This window comes from Anolis carolinensis, chromosome 1, assembly GCF_035594765.1.
Source record: "Anolis carolinensis isolate JA03-04 chromosome 1, rAnoCar3.1.pri, whole genome shotgun sequence".
NCBI classification, from domain to species: Eukaryota; Metazoa; Chordata; class Lepidosauria; order Squamata; family Dactyloidae; genus Anolis; species Anolis carolinensis.
In genome coordinates, this window is record NC_085841.1 from 29,319,618 (window position 1) to 29,334,779 (window position 15,162).

Consider the following 15,162-nt stretch of genomic DNA (forward strand, 5'->3'; position numbering starts at 1 on the left):
GCTGGCTAGAAATGCCTCCTTTCAGGTTGTTGTGAAGTCCTTTAACCATTTCAAGCAGCTTTTGAGGGAGCAATGCTGAGCTGCACAGGGAAGCCAGTTACATTGGCCTTTCAGTGGTATGTTCCAATGGGATTGGGTTCCATAAATGGGCATTCACATCTATAGTTGGTATTCTGAAATGAGCCCAGAACCTTTTGGTAGCTGCACCAAGACTTCCTACCTAGGAGACCCTGGTTTTTCAAGCTGGCATTTGAGCATCCAGATGTTTTATTAGGTTCTCCTACTGTTATGAAATATGTCTATGCAATTGTGTTATCATTGATAGTGGATACATACTGGGTTAAGCCCCTTTGATATTGCTTTTCTCTTCAGTCACGCAACAGCATCGATTTACTAATTCGGTGTCCTTTGATTGTACTTCCACATGCTCTCATAACTCTGCCTTCTTGCATAACAATTATTCCTTTTTGTATAATTTTTAGACCAATTGTGTCATTCTAGCTTTTAAAACCAAAGAAGGCAAATAAAATCTGTAATAAATAATAATAATAATAATGAAAATACGTGTGTGTGTGTGTGTGTGTGTGTGTGTGTGGCTGGGATGTCCACTTATATAAACAAGCTCCCACTTCCACAAATAGCTATAGCTCCCACTACCTAGGAGACACCAATGGCCTTCCCTCCAATGACATTGCAGGTTATAGAGGCAGGCCTGTAGCGAGGGGGGGGGGGCGGTTTAGGGATTCAACCCCCCCCCCCCCGAAATTTTCAGGTTATAAAAAAAAACCTGGTTTACTCATGAATTTTAACTGGTTAACCAAATCCCCATGCTAAGTCTATGAGATGCAAAACATTAAGAGTCCCTCCAGGCACTATTATAAAAATTTCGAAAATTTCAAAACCCCTCCCGAATTTTTTTTCTGACGATGGCCCTGTATAGAGGGTACTGTGAACATGACCAAGAGCCCTGTCAATGTCCTCCACAAACACCATACTGCCCGCCACTCAAGTAAAGGCTTTCATACGGGGACAATTTCATCCTAGATTTTCTGTTTTTCCTCCACCACAGACATCCCCAGTGTTTCTGACTCTCTCCATTGCTGTGGAATTTGTGTGACCCTGCACACTGCCTCTCCCATAAGCCTTTCCTATTCTTTTCTATGGCACACAGCAAACAGAGGAATTGATCAGCAACTGAACATACTAGAGAGGTTTGGGGAGAATTCACCATGATTTATAGGAGTTGTAGGTACTGGGATGTATAGTTCACCTGCAATCTAAGAGCACCCGGAACTCCACGATGGACCTGGAACTAACTTGGCACACAGAACCCCCATGACCAAGAAAAAATACTGCTAGTCTTTAGAGTGATTTATAGGAGTTATAGTTCACCTACATTCAGAGGATACTACCCCGTTTCCCCGAAAATAAGACAGGGTCTTATATTAATTTTTGCTCCCAAAGATGCACTAGGTCTTATTTTCAGGGGATGTCTTATTTTTCCATGAAGAAGAGCTCACATTTATTGTTGAACAACAAAATGAACATTTATTATATACTGTAAAGTAGTTGTCATCACAAACCAGCATAACAGACAAACTATGAATCCTATCAAGAATTTCTTGTTACTACCATTATTTACATGTACAACAATCTATGGTACCTCTTGCAATTTAGGTTTCACAAGGTTTCCACGCTGATTTCTCTCTATTCTAGTTTCAATGTAGTCATGAATGATGAATAATATAATATACTATAATAATAATATGATAATATAATAATAATACAATGATATACAATATATTAATGAGATAATATAATATAGGATATAAAAATATCAGAAAATGATAATAATATGGTATTAATAGGATAATATAATAATGGGATATAATAACAGAATAGCATAATAATATAATAATAATAGGATAATATAATAGAATAATAGAATGGAATAGAATGATATAAAATATATTAATAGGATAATATAAAATGGAATATAATAATAATAACAGAATATGCTAATAATAATAAAATAATAATATGATAATATAATAGAATAATAGTATAGAATATAATGATATAAAATATATTAATAGGGTAATATAAAATGGAATTTAATAATAACAGAATAATAATATAATAATATGAAAATATAATAGAATAATAATAGAATAATAATATAATGATATAATAATAATAGAAAAATACAATATAATGATTTAAAATATATTAATAGGATAATATAATAATGGGATATAATAATAGTAACAGAATATGATGATAATAATATGGCAATAGAATTATAGTATAAAATAATCAGTTTCATGGCATAGGATAGGAAGATGAAAGGAGAATCCCACTGCGTCCTGTACCTTTAAGGAGCCTTGGGGATGAGTGGAAAGCCCTCTTCCTTCCTTCCCTCCCACCCTCCCTTGCCCTGGCTCCAGGAGCCAACCAGGAGGGAGACGGAAGGAAGGAAGAAACGGCAGCAGCCACGGAAGGTTCTTCAAGCCTCGGCTGGGGGACAGGCAAGGCAAGGCAAGGCAGGGAGGGAGGGAGGCACAGAAAGCAAGCACTTTCCCTCCCTCCCTCCGGTGTATGAATGAGTGCTGCTTCTGCCCTGCAGCCATGCTTCCCAATGGAACTCTGCTGCAGCCTTAGTTGCTAGGTCTTACTTTCAGGGAAGGCCTTATATTTGGCAATCCCCCCAAAACCCTGCTAGGTCTTATTCTTTGGGGAGGTCTTATTTTCGGGGAAACACGGTATGAACCCAAACAATGATGGATCTGGACCAAACTTGGCATACATACCTGATATGTCAAAATTTGATTACTAGAGGGGTTTGGGGGGAACTGACCTTCCTTTCTGGGAGTTGTAGTTCACCCACCAGATAAACTGTTACCTCCACCGATGATAGATCTGAACCAAATTTGGCACACACAGCTAACTCAATTTACTGGAGGGCTTTGAGAGGACTGAGTCACCATAGTGGGAGTTGTAGGTTATTCTACAGCCAGAGAGCACACTGAACTCTACCAATGATGCCTATAGAGCAAACTTGCTAACATAACAAACTTTAAGTACTGATGGAATTTCTCAGGGTTAACCCAGAATGATATCAGTTGTAGTTAATCTACAAGCATATGCATTTTGAACGATTAAAAACTGACTTTTTCAAACAACCTGGGCAATGCCGGGTATCCAAGCTAATATAAAATAAAAGGAAAATAGCCATCTTGGGAAAGGGAAGAGAGGGAGAGGAGAAGAGCCTCATCCCAGACTTCACATTACTGCCAGCTCACAGAAGCATTAAGAAAATTGAATTGGGTGAAATTGACGGATTTGACCAATCAATAGCTAGGGATGAGAGGATCATGGGAAGGAGCCAGACTGGTAGAGAGATCCACACAACACTCAGGCTGCAATACCAATTTGCCTGCCTTGTGTTATAAAGTCTTTTGTGTGTGTTTGTAAAAATCTGCTGTTTCATATTTTCCTTTCAGTTTATTGTAAATGACTGTGTATTGACTTATAGTGCTTGCCTGGAGAGTCTCTTTTGAGGCACTCCAAGTTACAAATCTCATAAATAAATTCAAGACATTGTTATGCTTCCTGCAAATGTCTATGAAGCGTCCCTGTATTATTCAGAAAATGGGAATTAACTTGCTTCAACAAGTACTAAACATAGAAATGAAACAAACACTAAGCTCGAAAAATATATCTCCTAATATGAAGACATGCTGTGAGAAATAAAAGATCATAGACTGCTACATTTGTGCATGTAGTACTATTATACAGTGCAATTGTTCTAAATATTGAAAGAAATGACTTAAAGATATAACAAGATAACAGCAAGAAGAGATCTCACCTGCCAGAATACACATCCTTCTTTCTTAGGGCAATAGCTTGCCTGCCACTAATAAACACTGACAGATCAATCCATCAGTGATTTTTCTGGAGCAATGCCACCAATAAACCTGACCCAGTTTGTTTTGATTTTGTAATGCTTCGGCTGAGATCTCTCACAAGAGACAACCCTTTGAGCAGGAAGGCTCTGCCTATTTGGTCTCTGCCAGTAGCTCATGTGTTTGGCAGCCAAAAAAGAGTCATGATTCCAGCTGCCTTGGTTTGGTTTCACGTACATGGGCTCTATTAATTATGGATATGTTCCCAGATGATGACAAGCTAAGTTGAAACATTTTAATACTCCTTGGCTGTGCCTCCTGGGAAATGAACAAACAGGATGCTTAAAGCAGCCACAGTTCTAGGTGACTGCTGATATTTCAATGCATGTATAATGTTTTGTTTTAGGGCTGGCATTATTGCTGGCAGTCAGAGTATCGTAGAACTGGAAGCTGTCTTTGGGGTCTAGTCCAGCTTCAGGTTTGGGGCAGAAAATGCAAAGTGGATGCTTTTCTAGCAACTGCTGAACACTTTCCACACATGCACACACACACACACACACACACACACACACAGAGCTCATATGTGGCATTTCATGGCATCCATGTTAGCAAATAGATGGAGTGCATGGAATGTAGGCTTGAAAATTAAATAATAGGGAATTGGGAAATTAATTCATCACCATGACAGTTACAACTGAATTAATTTAACTGGTCAACTTATGGTAAATTAATTTTTCATTGAAAACATTATCTAGGGCAGACCAGAGGATGGCACTGACATCATCATCAATGATCCAAAAGACATTTATATTATTTCTCCCACGGCGAGAGTTCTTTCTCCCACTCTGGACATTCCACAGATATATAAACCTCACCAACAGACTTCACAACCTCTGAGAATTCCTGTCATAGATGTGGGCGAAACGACAGGCCATAGGTTTGGTAAAGGTTTTCCTCTGACATTAAGTCCAGTCGTGTCTTACTCTGGGGGTTGGTGCTCATCTCTATTTCTAAGCCGAAGAGCCGGCGTTGTCCGTAGACACCTTCAAGGTCATGTGGTCAGCATGACCGCATGGAGTGCCATTTATTTATTTATTTACAGCATTTATATTCCGCCCTTTTCACCCCGAAGGGGACTCAGGGCGGATCACATTACACATATGGGCAAACATTCAATGCCTTTTAACATAGAACGAAGACAAGACAAACACAGGCTCCGAGCGGGCCTCGAACTCATGACCTCCTGGTCAGAGTGATTTATTGCAGCTGGTTGCTGCTGGCTTGCTCTCCAGCCTGCGCCACAGCCTAGGCCTTCCCGCTGGAGCGGTACCTATTGATCTACTCACGTTTGCATGTTTTCGAACTGCTAGGCATGGCCAAGTAGCCCAGAAAACTCACAGCAACCCATTTATATTATTATTATTATGTTTATTTATAGCCCCTTTGTTTATCTCCAAAAGGAGACTCAAAGCACTTTTTGAAGTATGCCTTTTCTCCCTTAGAGTTGCTTTCCCTCAGGAACTTTTGGACTTTTCTCCGGCAGACTTCAAAGCTTATCATATGATTGTTGCCTGAGGGTGGTAAGGCTTCAATGAAACTATCTCATTCAGAAAGGCTATAATAAACAGTAGGATATCATGTTACAACCTGTTCAATCAAGTCAATTAAGAAATCTACTCAGAAGTAACTGCCATTGAGTTAAATGAGGAAAGATGTACCACTGAGATCATGCTTTTGGGAGCCCTCCCACATAGCCGTATAACCCAGAATATCAAGGCAGATAACCCACGATATCAGCTTTGATCTGGATTATCTGAGTCCACGCTGCCATATAATCCAGTTCAATGTGGATTTTATACTGCTGTGTAGAAGGGGCCTGGATAGAGATTGGGGAAGCAGAGAGCATGCCATGATTCGATCATATGGTCAGGTCTTCCAATCATTTCTCATTCATTGTGCCACCTTTCTACACACATGCAGTTTGCTCCTTTAATCTCAGTTTTTTATTTTAAGATCACAATATTTATTCCTACTTAGTGATGTAGCTAATCCCTTCTACATGGGGACTGGGGAGTTCTGAGAGCAAAACTGCCACATTTTAAGTGACTTTAAGCAGTGTTTGGCCATTCGACATAGAAAATTTATTGTAAAAAAAACAACAACAACAGTGCGGTCTGGGGGTCTTGGAAATCTCTATGAGGGTTTCAAGAACTACAAAATGGATAAAGACACATTCCCCTGCCTTGATATACAAGAAAGACGCACGTAAACTATCAAATTAGGTCACTTCCCTAATGGCCATGAGCTGTTTGAAAACAGTAAAAGAGCAGAGATTGCTTCTCCATTTGAAGATACAAAGCAACTGCATTTCAGAAACTGGGTCTGTTGCTATCCATTGCAAAAGGCAGGGGCTCTTGGTAGGAATAATTCATTGTGGAAGCTTCTATTGCACCGTTAAGTTTTGAGTTTAATTTAGACACTAGAAGAGGCAAAGCATATAACTTTATTGCAAGGGTGGATGTAAAACTCCAGCACCAACCTCTGAAAAACAAAATTAATGTGAAAAAATGGTGAGGCTGACAAGATACAAATACTAAGAAACCAAACATGCCTAAATATCAGTGTGTTACAAACAAACAAAAAATCAAATATCAACCATCAAATAAATTATAAATGATATAATCATTTATCATGGGGAAGAAAAATTCAGCAATGAACTTTTTGAAGAAAATCCAATGTCTATTTTTTGAATGATTAAAGAGAAATCAACAAATACTGCAGAGTTAAAGTAGTTCCAAGAAGAAAAAAAGCAAGCAATATGCTAGAACTGTAAGTAATTAGAAAATGTCCCTATCCATTCATTGATAACATTAAAGCCTGTAACTTTACCTTCGGTAGGTGATATCTTGCGATGGGGGAAATGAACAGTCAGAAAAATCAAAACGACATAGAATCTGCTTCCTCCAGTGTAGGTTGTCCCTGCTGAGGAGCTAATTTCTGTATCCTTAGGTCATACAAGTCAATTGGTCCTTTTGTTGACCATAAAACAAAATCCAAAGTCCATATTGCGGTGGAAGCTTTGTTAGGCCAACCCAAAAGCCACAAAATGCATCATGCTCGCTTTTGAAGCTCACGGGATTCCATATCAGGCACGGATGGTTTAAAACATGCAAGGGTAAGAAAGTAATAGTTTGGGAAAGTTGCTTGATCCAAAATTCTGATTAGATCATAATCTGGATATTAACTATTGAAATTTGATCACAAGCTCCTTTCTCTATGAAGTTAAAAGCAGTGCGTTTGAACTCCAAACGCCTACACAGCTATGGAGCCTGAGGTCTGACCTGGGGAGTTCTGTTTTGCATCTTCCCAGAATCACTTAAGTGGTGGGAAGGTATCTCCTGACCTGGCATCAAGGGCTGGGTATACCTTCCCACAGGAGACATGGCTGACTCCATTGGAAAACAAATAGAGAAATTTTAAAAAAATGCATCATTGTGGTAGGAGTTGACTATAGGCCACCAAACCAAGAAGAGGTTGGCATAGAGAGAAGGGGATAGTCTTGCTCTCTGCTGCCTAGAAGGTAGGACCAGGTGTAGTGGTTTGAAGTTACAGGAGAGTTTATTTCAGTTGAACATTAGAAGGAACCTTTTAACAGCAAGAGCAGTTTGGCAGTGGAGCCAATTGTCTAGAGAGGTGGTTGGGTCTCCTTCTCTGGACATCTTCAAAAAGAAGCCGCTACCTGCTGGAGATGCTTTAGCTTAGTTTAATAATCCACAAGGCTCCTTTCAATTCCATGAATCTATGGTATTGTCTTGAAGCAGTAGAGGTAGAAACAATTTATCTCCCTTTCCATATATCAATGACTGATTACATTTAAAGAATTGGACTCCTGATAAAATAAAAGCAAAGACGTCTCTTCCTAGTGAGTCTTTATTGTATTATAAACAATAAAGAAACAATATAAGAGTAAGCAAGAACAACAGTCACTGTTGGGTAAATGTTGGTATTTTCCTGTAATTAAATCAGGCTGTTGGGGATGACATGTTTTTCCAGAAGGCAAAACAATTGTTTTAATTAGTAAATACATTTCCCATTCCCTTTATATGTATAAATAGGAATCGAGTCCAGCCACTGATCCTAGAGACATGTGTGTTCACTTTAAAAAATATGGTCCATATGTTTATTATATCTATACTGTTTAATGGCTTCTGAAAATAGCAATGAGAGTATCAAACACTAGGTGGCACCTAGACAATAGTAAGAACTACGGTATTTCTAAAGATTCCTAATTGTATATTTCTCGACTGCGTTCCATTTTATCCATGTGTTTACTGTGAAAGCCATTTCTGTGTTACATAACTTCTCTTAGATAGATGAATGCATACATATCATCTTACAGCATTATATATGCTGCTGTTGGATAAAGGTATGCAGAGCCCATCCTTAACTATCTCATTTGTGTTCCAAATATCCTAATCTCATATCCTTCAACATTTCACAGGTGAAAACGGAGGAATTGTGGCCAAGCAACTTCAGGGTATAATCTAGTAGGGGAAATTAAAGAGGAAAAACACATTATGTGTAGAGAGGCTGTAGCAGTTTGCTCTTGCATGAGCCTACAGGGAAAGGAAAGATCCCATCCATCTTCACCTCTCTCCCTTTGAGTGCAATCTACATCTCCACTGTAAAATTAATGCATTTTGGCACCACTTCAACAGTTATGGCTCAATGCTATAGAATCATGGGAGACCTTGTAGTTCCACAAGGTCTTAAGTCTTCTCCACCAAACTACAACTCCTACAATTCCATATCATTGGGCCATGTAAGTTAGAGTGGTTCCACCATGCAATAATTCCACAGTGCAGTTTACCATTCTACTTTTTCATATTTAATATTAAGGTAAAGGTAGAGGTTTACCCCTGACATTAAGTCTAGTTGTGTCCGACTTTGGGAGTTGGTGCATCTCCATTTCTAAGCTGAAGAGCTGGCGTTGACCGTAGACACCTCCAAGGTCATGTGGCTGGTATGACTGCATGGAGCACTGTTACCTTTCCACCAGAGCGGTACCTATTGATTTACTCACATTTGCATGTTTTCGAACTGCTAGGTTGGCAGAAGCTGGGGCTAACAGCGGGAGCTCACCCTGCTCCCCAGATTTGAACCGTCGACCTTTTAGTCAGCAAATTCAGCAGCTCAGTGGTTTAACTCACTGCACCACTGGGGTCTCCTTATTTAATCTTAGCTAGGGTAAAATGTAAATCCAAACAGAGCTGGAGAGGTTCCGTTTTTTTTTTTTAAAAGGTTCCTTTTGCCCATTGGAGTGTTTGAGCAGCAAGCCTTTGTTGTTTCTCATTACAGTGTTTTAAAAGTAGCACATGTTATTTGCTCTGCTTCTTGTTATGACACATATGTTGTCTAATGGATTGCGCCAAAGAATTTAGGAAGAAAATCAGCCTGTGTTTTACAGATTACAGCAAAACCCTTGACTGCGTGGATCATGAAAAACTATTGATGGCTCAAACAGAAATAGGAGCACCACAACATTTGACTGACCTGATACAAAGCCAATACTCAGGACAATAGGCAATTGTCTGAACATAATATGAAAAAAAAAACAGATTGGAAAGAGGGCCTGACAAGCTGGCATTTCATCGCCTTCTTGGTTCAATATATGTGCAGAAGATATCATATGAAAAGTCAAATTAGACTTGGAGGACAGAGGTGTGAAAACTGTGGGAAGGAACATTAACAATTTCAAGTATGCGGATTGCGAGAAGAAAATAGCAAAAGCTTGGAATAAAAACTGAAAATAATTAAGGAAGAAAGTGCAAAAGCAAGGTTGCAGCTGAAAATTAAGAAAATGAAAATAATGGTCACATAAGATTTATACAACATTAACGTTAGCAATGAAGGCTTTGAGATAGTTAAACATTTGCTATGCCTTGATAAATCATCAATCAAAATGGTGACAGACTGACAGTAGTCAAGAAATCAGAAAAAATGAGACTTGGAAGGACAAGATAAGATTCTGCAGTATTAAGATCTAGATACTTGAATATTGAAGTCTGGATCATCCATACCATGGTATTTCTGATGCTTATGTATGGATGTGAAAGGCTGAAATGGGGAAAAAACTCTCTTGCAATGGAGTGCTGGAAGAGAGTTCTATGGAGACCACAGTTTGTCAAAAAGACAAATACATTTGCTTGAGAGCAAATCAAAGTTAAAATCTCACTGGAAGCCAGGATGATATCAACTAGACAAAACTACTGTACTTGGGACACATCATTAGAAAAACACAATTTTTTGGAATAGACTCAAATGCCTGAGAAGACCACATTACGGTTAGATAGAATCAAGCAAATAAGCCACCAATATCTTAAAATGTTTTTACTCTAAACATAATGTTTATTGTTCTTTGCAATCAAACATTTCAATTTTATTATACTAGTATTATGTCTTCCAAGAAGAAACACATTCTTTTTCTTCTCGTGACAGCCTTATAACGTAGGTTAGGCTAAAAGGGATAGATCCAGAGTAATGGCTGAATGAGAATCTTGTACAGGAATGAGAGCCTTCCCATTCTCAACCAGTACATTGATGTAATTCTGAAATCCAGTTAGGAGTTTAAATCAATTGAATCAGCTGCTGCTGTTGTTTTTATTTATTTGTATTTCATCTTCCCCCCACAAACTATTATGACCAATATACATTCAAAACAATAGTGAAAATATATAGAATTTTTAAATGAATTTATTTATGGAAACACTGCAAAGCCGTTTAAAATTAATTTAAAGACAAAATATAAAAATCAACTGAACAATAATTTCTTAACTCCCTGACAGAATAGATTTCTTTCCCCCTGGTGTCAGATGAAAAACAATAAAGGATTCATTCGTATCTCCATAGGCAAGTAGTTTCAACATCTGGGAACTGCTACTGAGTAGCCCCTCTCTTTTATTCTCACCAAGAAAGCCTGAGAAAGTAATGGGACAGAAGGAGGCCTCTCTCAGCCTTCTTGGAGCTTGACAAAGGGGCAGACAATTACATACAGCCTGTTTCTTCAACTGATCTAATCTAATTAAGACTAGCAATGAGATTTACGTCAGAGTCAGACCATTCAGTACAGTTATAATCAGATCATTAGAATTGTTACTTGTATTGGCTAATATCCTTCCTGTCAACTATCTCCAATTTCTACCTCACTGCTACTAGAAAGAAAAGTCTAGGGCTTGGACTTTTGTAGGAATGCCTAAGAATTTCTTTTGGGCCATATTTTGAAGTGTGTCAATGCAATATGCAATTCTGACACTACTATTCAGATCAAAACCAGAGTTTGGAAAAGTCATTTTTTGTGTTGCAATTTCCAGAATTCCACATCCAACTTTTCTGTGCACAAAAATTAATTATACGCTGGAATCTGCACTTCTCGAATTTTGTAATAAAATTCATATCTTTAAAATGGTTTCAAATAAGCATTTAGCAGGGTATGCTGCACACAAAAATGTGTATTGTAGGAAGCTTCCCACCAATGCCACTACCTTTCCGTAGTGTTTGGGTTTGTATGCCCTTGTGAGGCAGAGGCTATGCTGGTGGCAGCAGGCCTGCTGATGAGGTCTCTTGTGTCTGTCAGGGTTTTGTTGAAGAGCCAGAATAAATGTTCAAACATCTACTGGGTCACAATAGTTGTGGTGGGTAAAGATCTCTCTGAGACAATGGTAATGATATCACTGCTAAGATTTAGTACTGCACAGAGGAGGCACAGAGTAAACCCCTTTTGTATATCTTTTACCATGATGAGACAATTCAAAATGATACAAGAGATAGCACCAGAAGATGAGACTCTCAGATCAGATTGCACTCAATGAGCTACTTGGGATCAGCAGAGGATAACTATGAGTAGTGCTCACAGAATCATAGAATTGGAAGAGACCCCATTCAGTCCAACCCCATTCTACCATTCAGGAATATACAATTAAAGCACTCCCAATGGCTATCAAATACTCTCTTATCCAAGCTAAACACACCTAGCTCCCTAAGCCATGCATCATAAGACTTGACTCACAGGTAGATCTTTTAATATTTTGGTTGTCCTTTTCTGGACACAGTCCAGTTTCTCAATATCCCTCATGAATTGAGGTGCCCAGAACTGGACATAATTCGTATTCAGTATAATTATTATGGAAAATAATTATGGAAAGGAAAAACCTGTAAGGACTAAAAAAAAAACCCATGTGAAACTTACTTGACTGCCATCATTTGTCCTTGTGATTGTGAAACTCAATTACATGGTTAAAATGTATTCGTTTTAGCATCTTTGGAGAATAATAGCTAATAACAGGCTTTCTCTCCATCTCTCCAACATCACAAGTGCATTAGATAAGGACAAGGGAACCCTCTTGGTGTCTACTCCCAAACTGTGGAATTTCCTCTCATGGGAGATCTCCTGTCTGCTCTCCTTCCATCAGTAGGCAAAGACCTTTTTTTAAGGCAGATTTGGCTCTTTGCTTATTGTAGCAGAAAACTTTTAATTGGTTGTTTCATGTGTTTATATTATCTCTGTTTGAATGTAAAATCCCCTTTCGAATTTCTATGGCCCCTTCTACACTCCCAGGATCTGATCCCAGGTTTTCTGCTCATCCCAAATTATATGGCAGTGTAGACTCATATAATCCAGTTCAAAGCAGATAATCTGGGATCAGATCCTGAGATACAGGGCAGTGTAGATCCAGCCTTAGTCCTCTAAGGCAACTCTATGCAGTGCTACTAACAAAAGTGAATTTTTAAAATCATTTTCCAGTGCAACTTTATGGTTGGTCAACTTCTAGGGAAAACATGCCATAGAATGTCCTGGAGGACCTGGCCATGGGTAAGTGAAACCAGGGATATAGGTTCTGCAGTTAAGGAGGTCTTACTGTAGATGGATGAATGGACAGATCCTTGTCAAGGAGGGGCCACTGCCAACCCCTTCTCCTCCATGTTTTCACTTGTTCCCCTTGCACCTCTAAATAAGTAAGCAGTGGAAACTGTGAGGAGACAGAGCCTTCTTCCCCAGGGCAGTAATGGAAGGCCCCATTTACACTGCAGCTTAACTGCATAGAACTGCATTATACAAGTCTACATTGTCATATAATGCAGTTCAATGCAGTTAACTGCATTGTGAAACTCTTTTATATGGCCATTGTTCTGCCCTCATGCTATCTTAATACTTGGAAGGCGAACTGTCTGCGCAGGGAACAGATCGGAGACTATATTAACTGACAAGAATTTTTGACTTTTTCTCCTCCTGAGTCTCACTACAAAGTCTTTAAGAGGAGATATAAAGTCTTTGAGAGATAGACAGAGAGAGCTAAAGTCTTTGAGAGGTTGAACTGAAGCTCTTGAATCTTTATTTCTTCTATTGTCTCTTTCTTGTGTGATGTTCAACTGTCTCTAAGATGGTCTTAATATTTAACCCTGACTGGACTTGAATACAGCTCCGACTGGATGTGCTATTTTGTAGACTTTCCGACCTTCCTCTCTCTTCACCTACCAGTCATGAAAAAGGCTGACTCCTCCAAGAACCAGAAGTGCCTTGCCTGAGGCTCTGCCCCGAGGGGGTTCTTAAAGGGGCAGGGTGACTGAGGTTTCAAAGGGAAAGAGGCTATCTAGACTGACCCCCCACAAAACTATACACAAAATGTTAATTCCCTCAAATTAAAAAGGGCTGAAATAGGGGTAAACAATGAGAGTTCTTTCAGAGGCATGACAGCTATGTAGCACCTAAATAAGGAATGGGAAAGTAAATAAGTTATATGAAGGTTAAGGAAGTAGGAATAGGCTTTTGTCCAATTACTTCCTCAAAATCCAGATGCATTGTGATATAGAAGTGAGCATTCTACTACCTACACTATCTGAACTAAGATAAGCATTCTCTGTTGCAGTACCTAACCTCAGAGACTTATAGGGAGGCTGATTTTAACATCTCTTTCCAACACAGACAATGCTCCTGTGTTTTTTGTCCCCCCCCCCCCCCCCCGGGTCTTTTACCATTTGAAAGGGTTTCTACGCCAGTTTATAGCTGCTTTAATCCTGGTTGGTTTTTTTAAAAAATGATTTTGCTATTGGTTTGATTGCACATTTTTTTGTATTTTTGTTAACTTGTGAAAATTTCTCTTATCATTGTATACTGAACAGTGTTACAATGATCAGAGAGACAGACAGAGAGGTAAAAGAAGGTGGAGATGAACTGAAGTTGATGGCATCTCATGCACCTGCAGGGCCCATAAGTACTTTTACAGATAGAGAAGGAGAAGGTATTTTGTCAAAGGTATACTATTGCAGCCTCATCCCATTAAAACATCATGTTATATATTGCCTGGAACAAAAGGGGTGGCATCTTCCCCCAATTTATCAGACTTCATTGGAAAGAACATATTTTGAGTACCTACATTTGGCTCTGAGTAACTGTTTTTCTGATTTATGGAAGCAATAAAATGTAGAAAATACACAGATGATGCACTGTGCCACAGCTGAGAGATGCCATCCGTAGCCAGAATTGCGGAACAACAAGATGCTGACTTCAAGGTTAATTTTGTATTCATAATTCTAACTGTCCTTCAGCTTGCAGGCACTAGAGTGCTATAAAAGAGTCAATTCAAAAATCATCAGACAAAATATTAACACAACAACAACAACTTACTAAAATTAAGTACTACCAGCAAATGCAGTAAGATTGCAATGACTAAACATCTCTAGTAAAATCATTGTCTGGTGAGGGCTTGGGAAACCTTGAAGGAACTATCCAAGGTGCTGAACCTATTCCAACTAATGTTTTAATAGGGTTATGTGTATTTTATATGAACTTCAATGTGTTATTGTTCCCCACCTTGATTTATGGAAAGAGGAGGATAAGAAGTAACAACAATAACAACATTTTGCCTGGATAAGCTTTAGGACGTTGGATAATTCCTGTAAAGTCTGGATTAAGTACAGTCAATAAACCAAAAGCAGGGTTGCTGTGAGTCTTTTGGGCTGTATGGCCATGTTCCAGAAGCTTTCTCTCCTGACATTTCGCCCACATCTATGGCAGGCATCTTCAGAGGTTGTGAGGTACGAGGATGCCTGTCACAGATGAGGATGCGTGCCTCAGATGTGGGCGAAATGTCAAGAGGGAAAGCTTCTGGAACATGGCCATACAGCCCAAAAGACTCACAGCAACCCAGTGATTCTGGCCATGAAAGCCTTCAACAATACATTAAACCAAAAGCATTTTGTG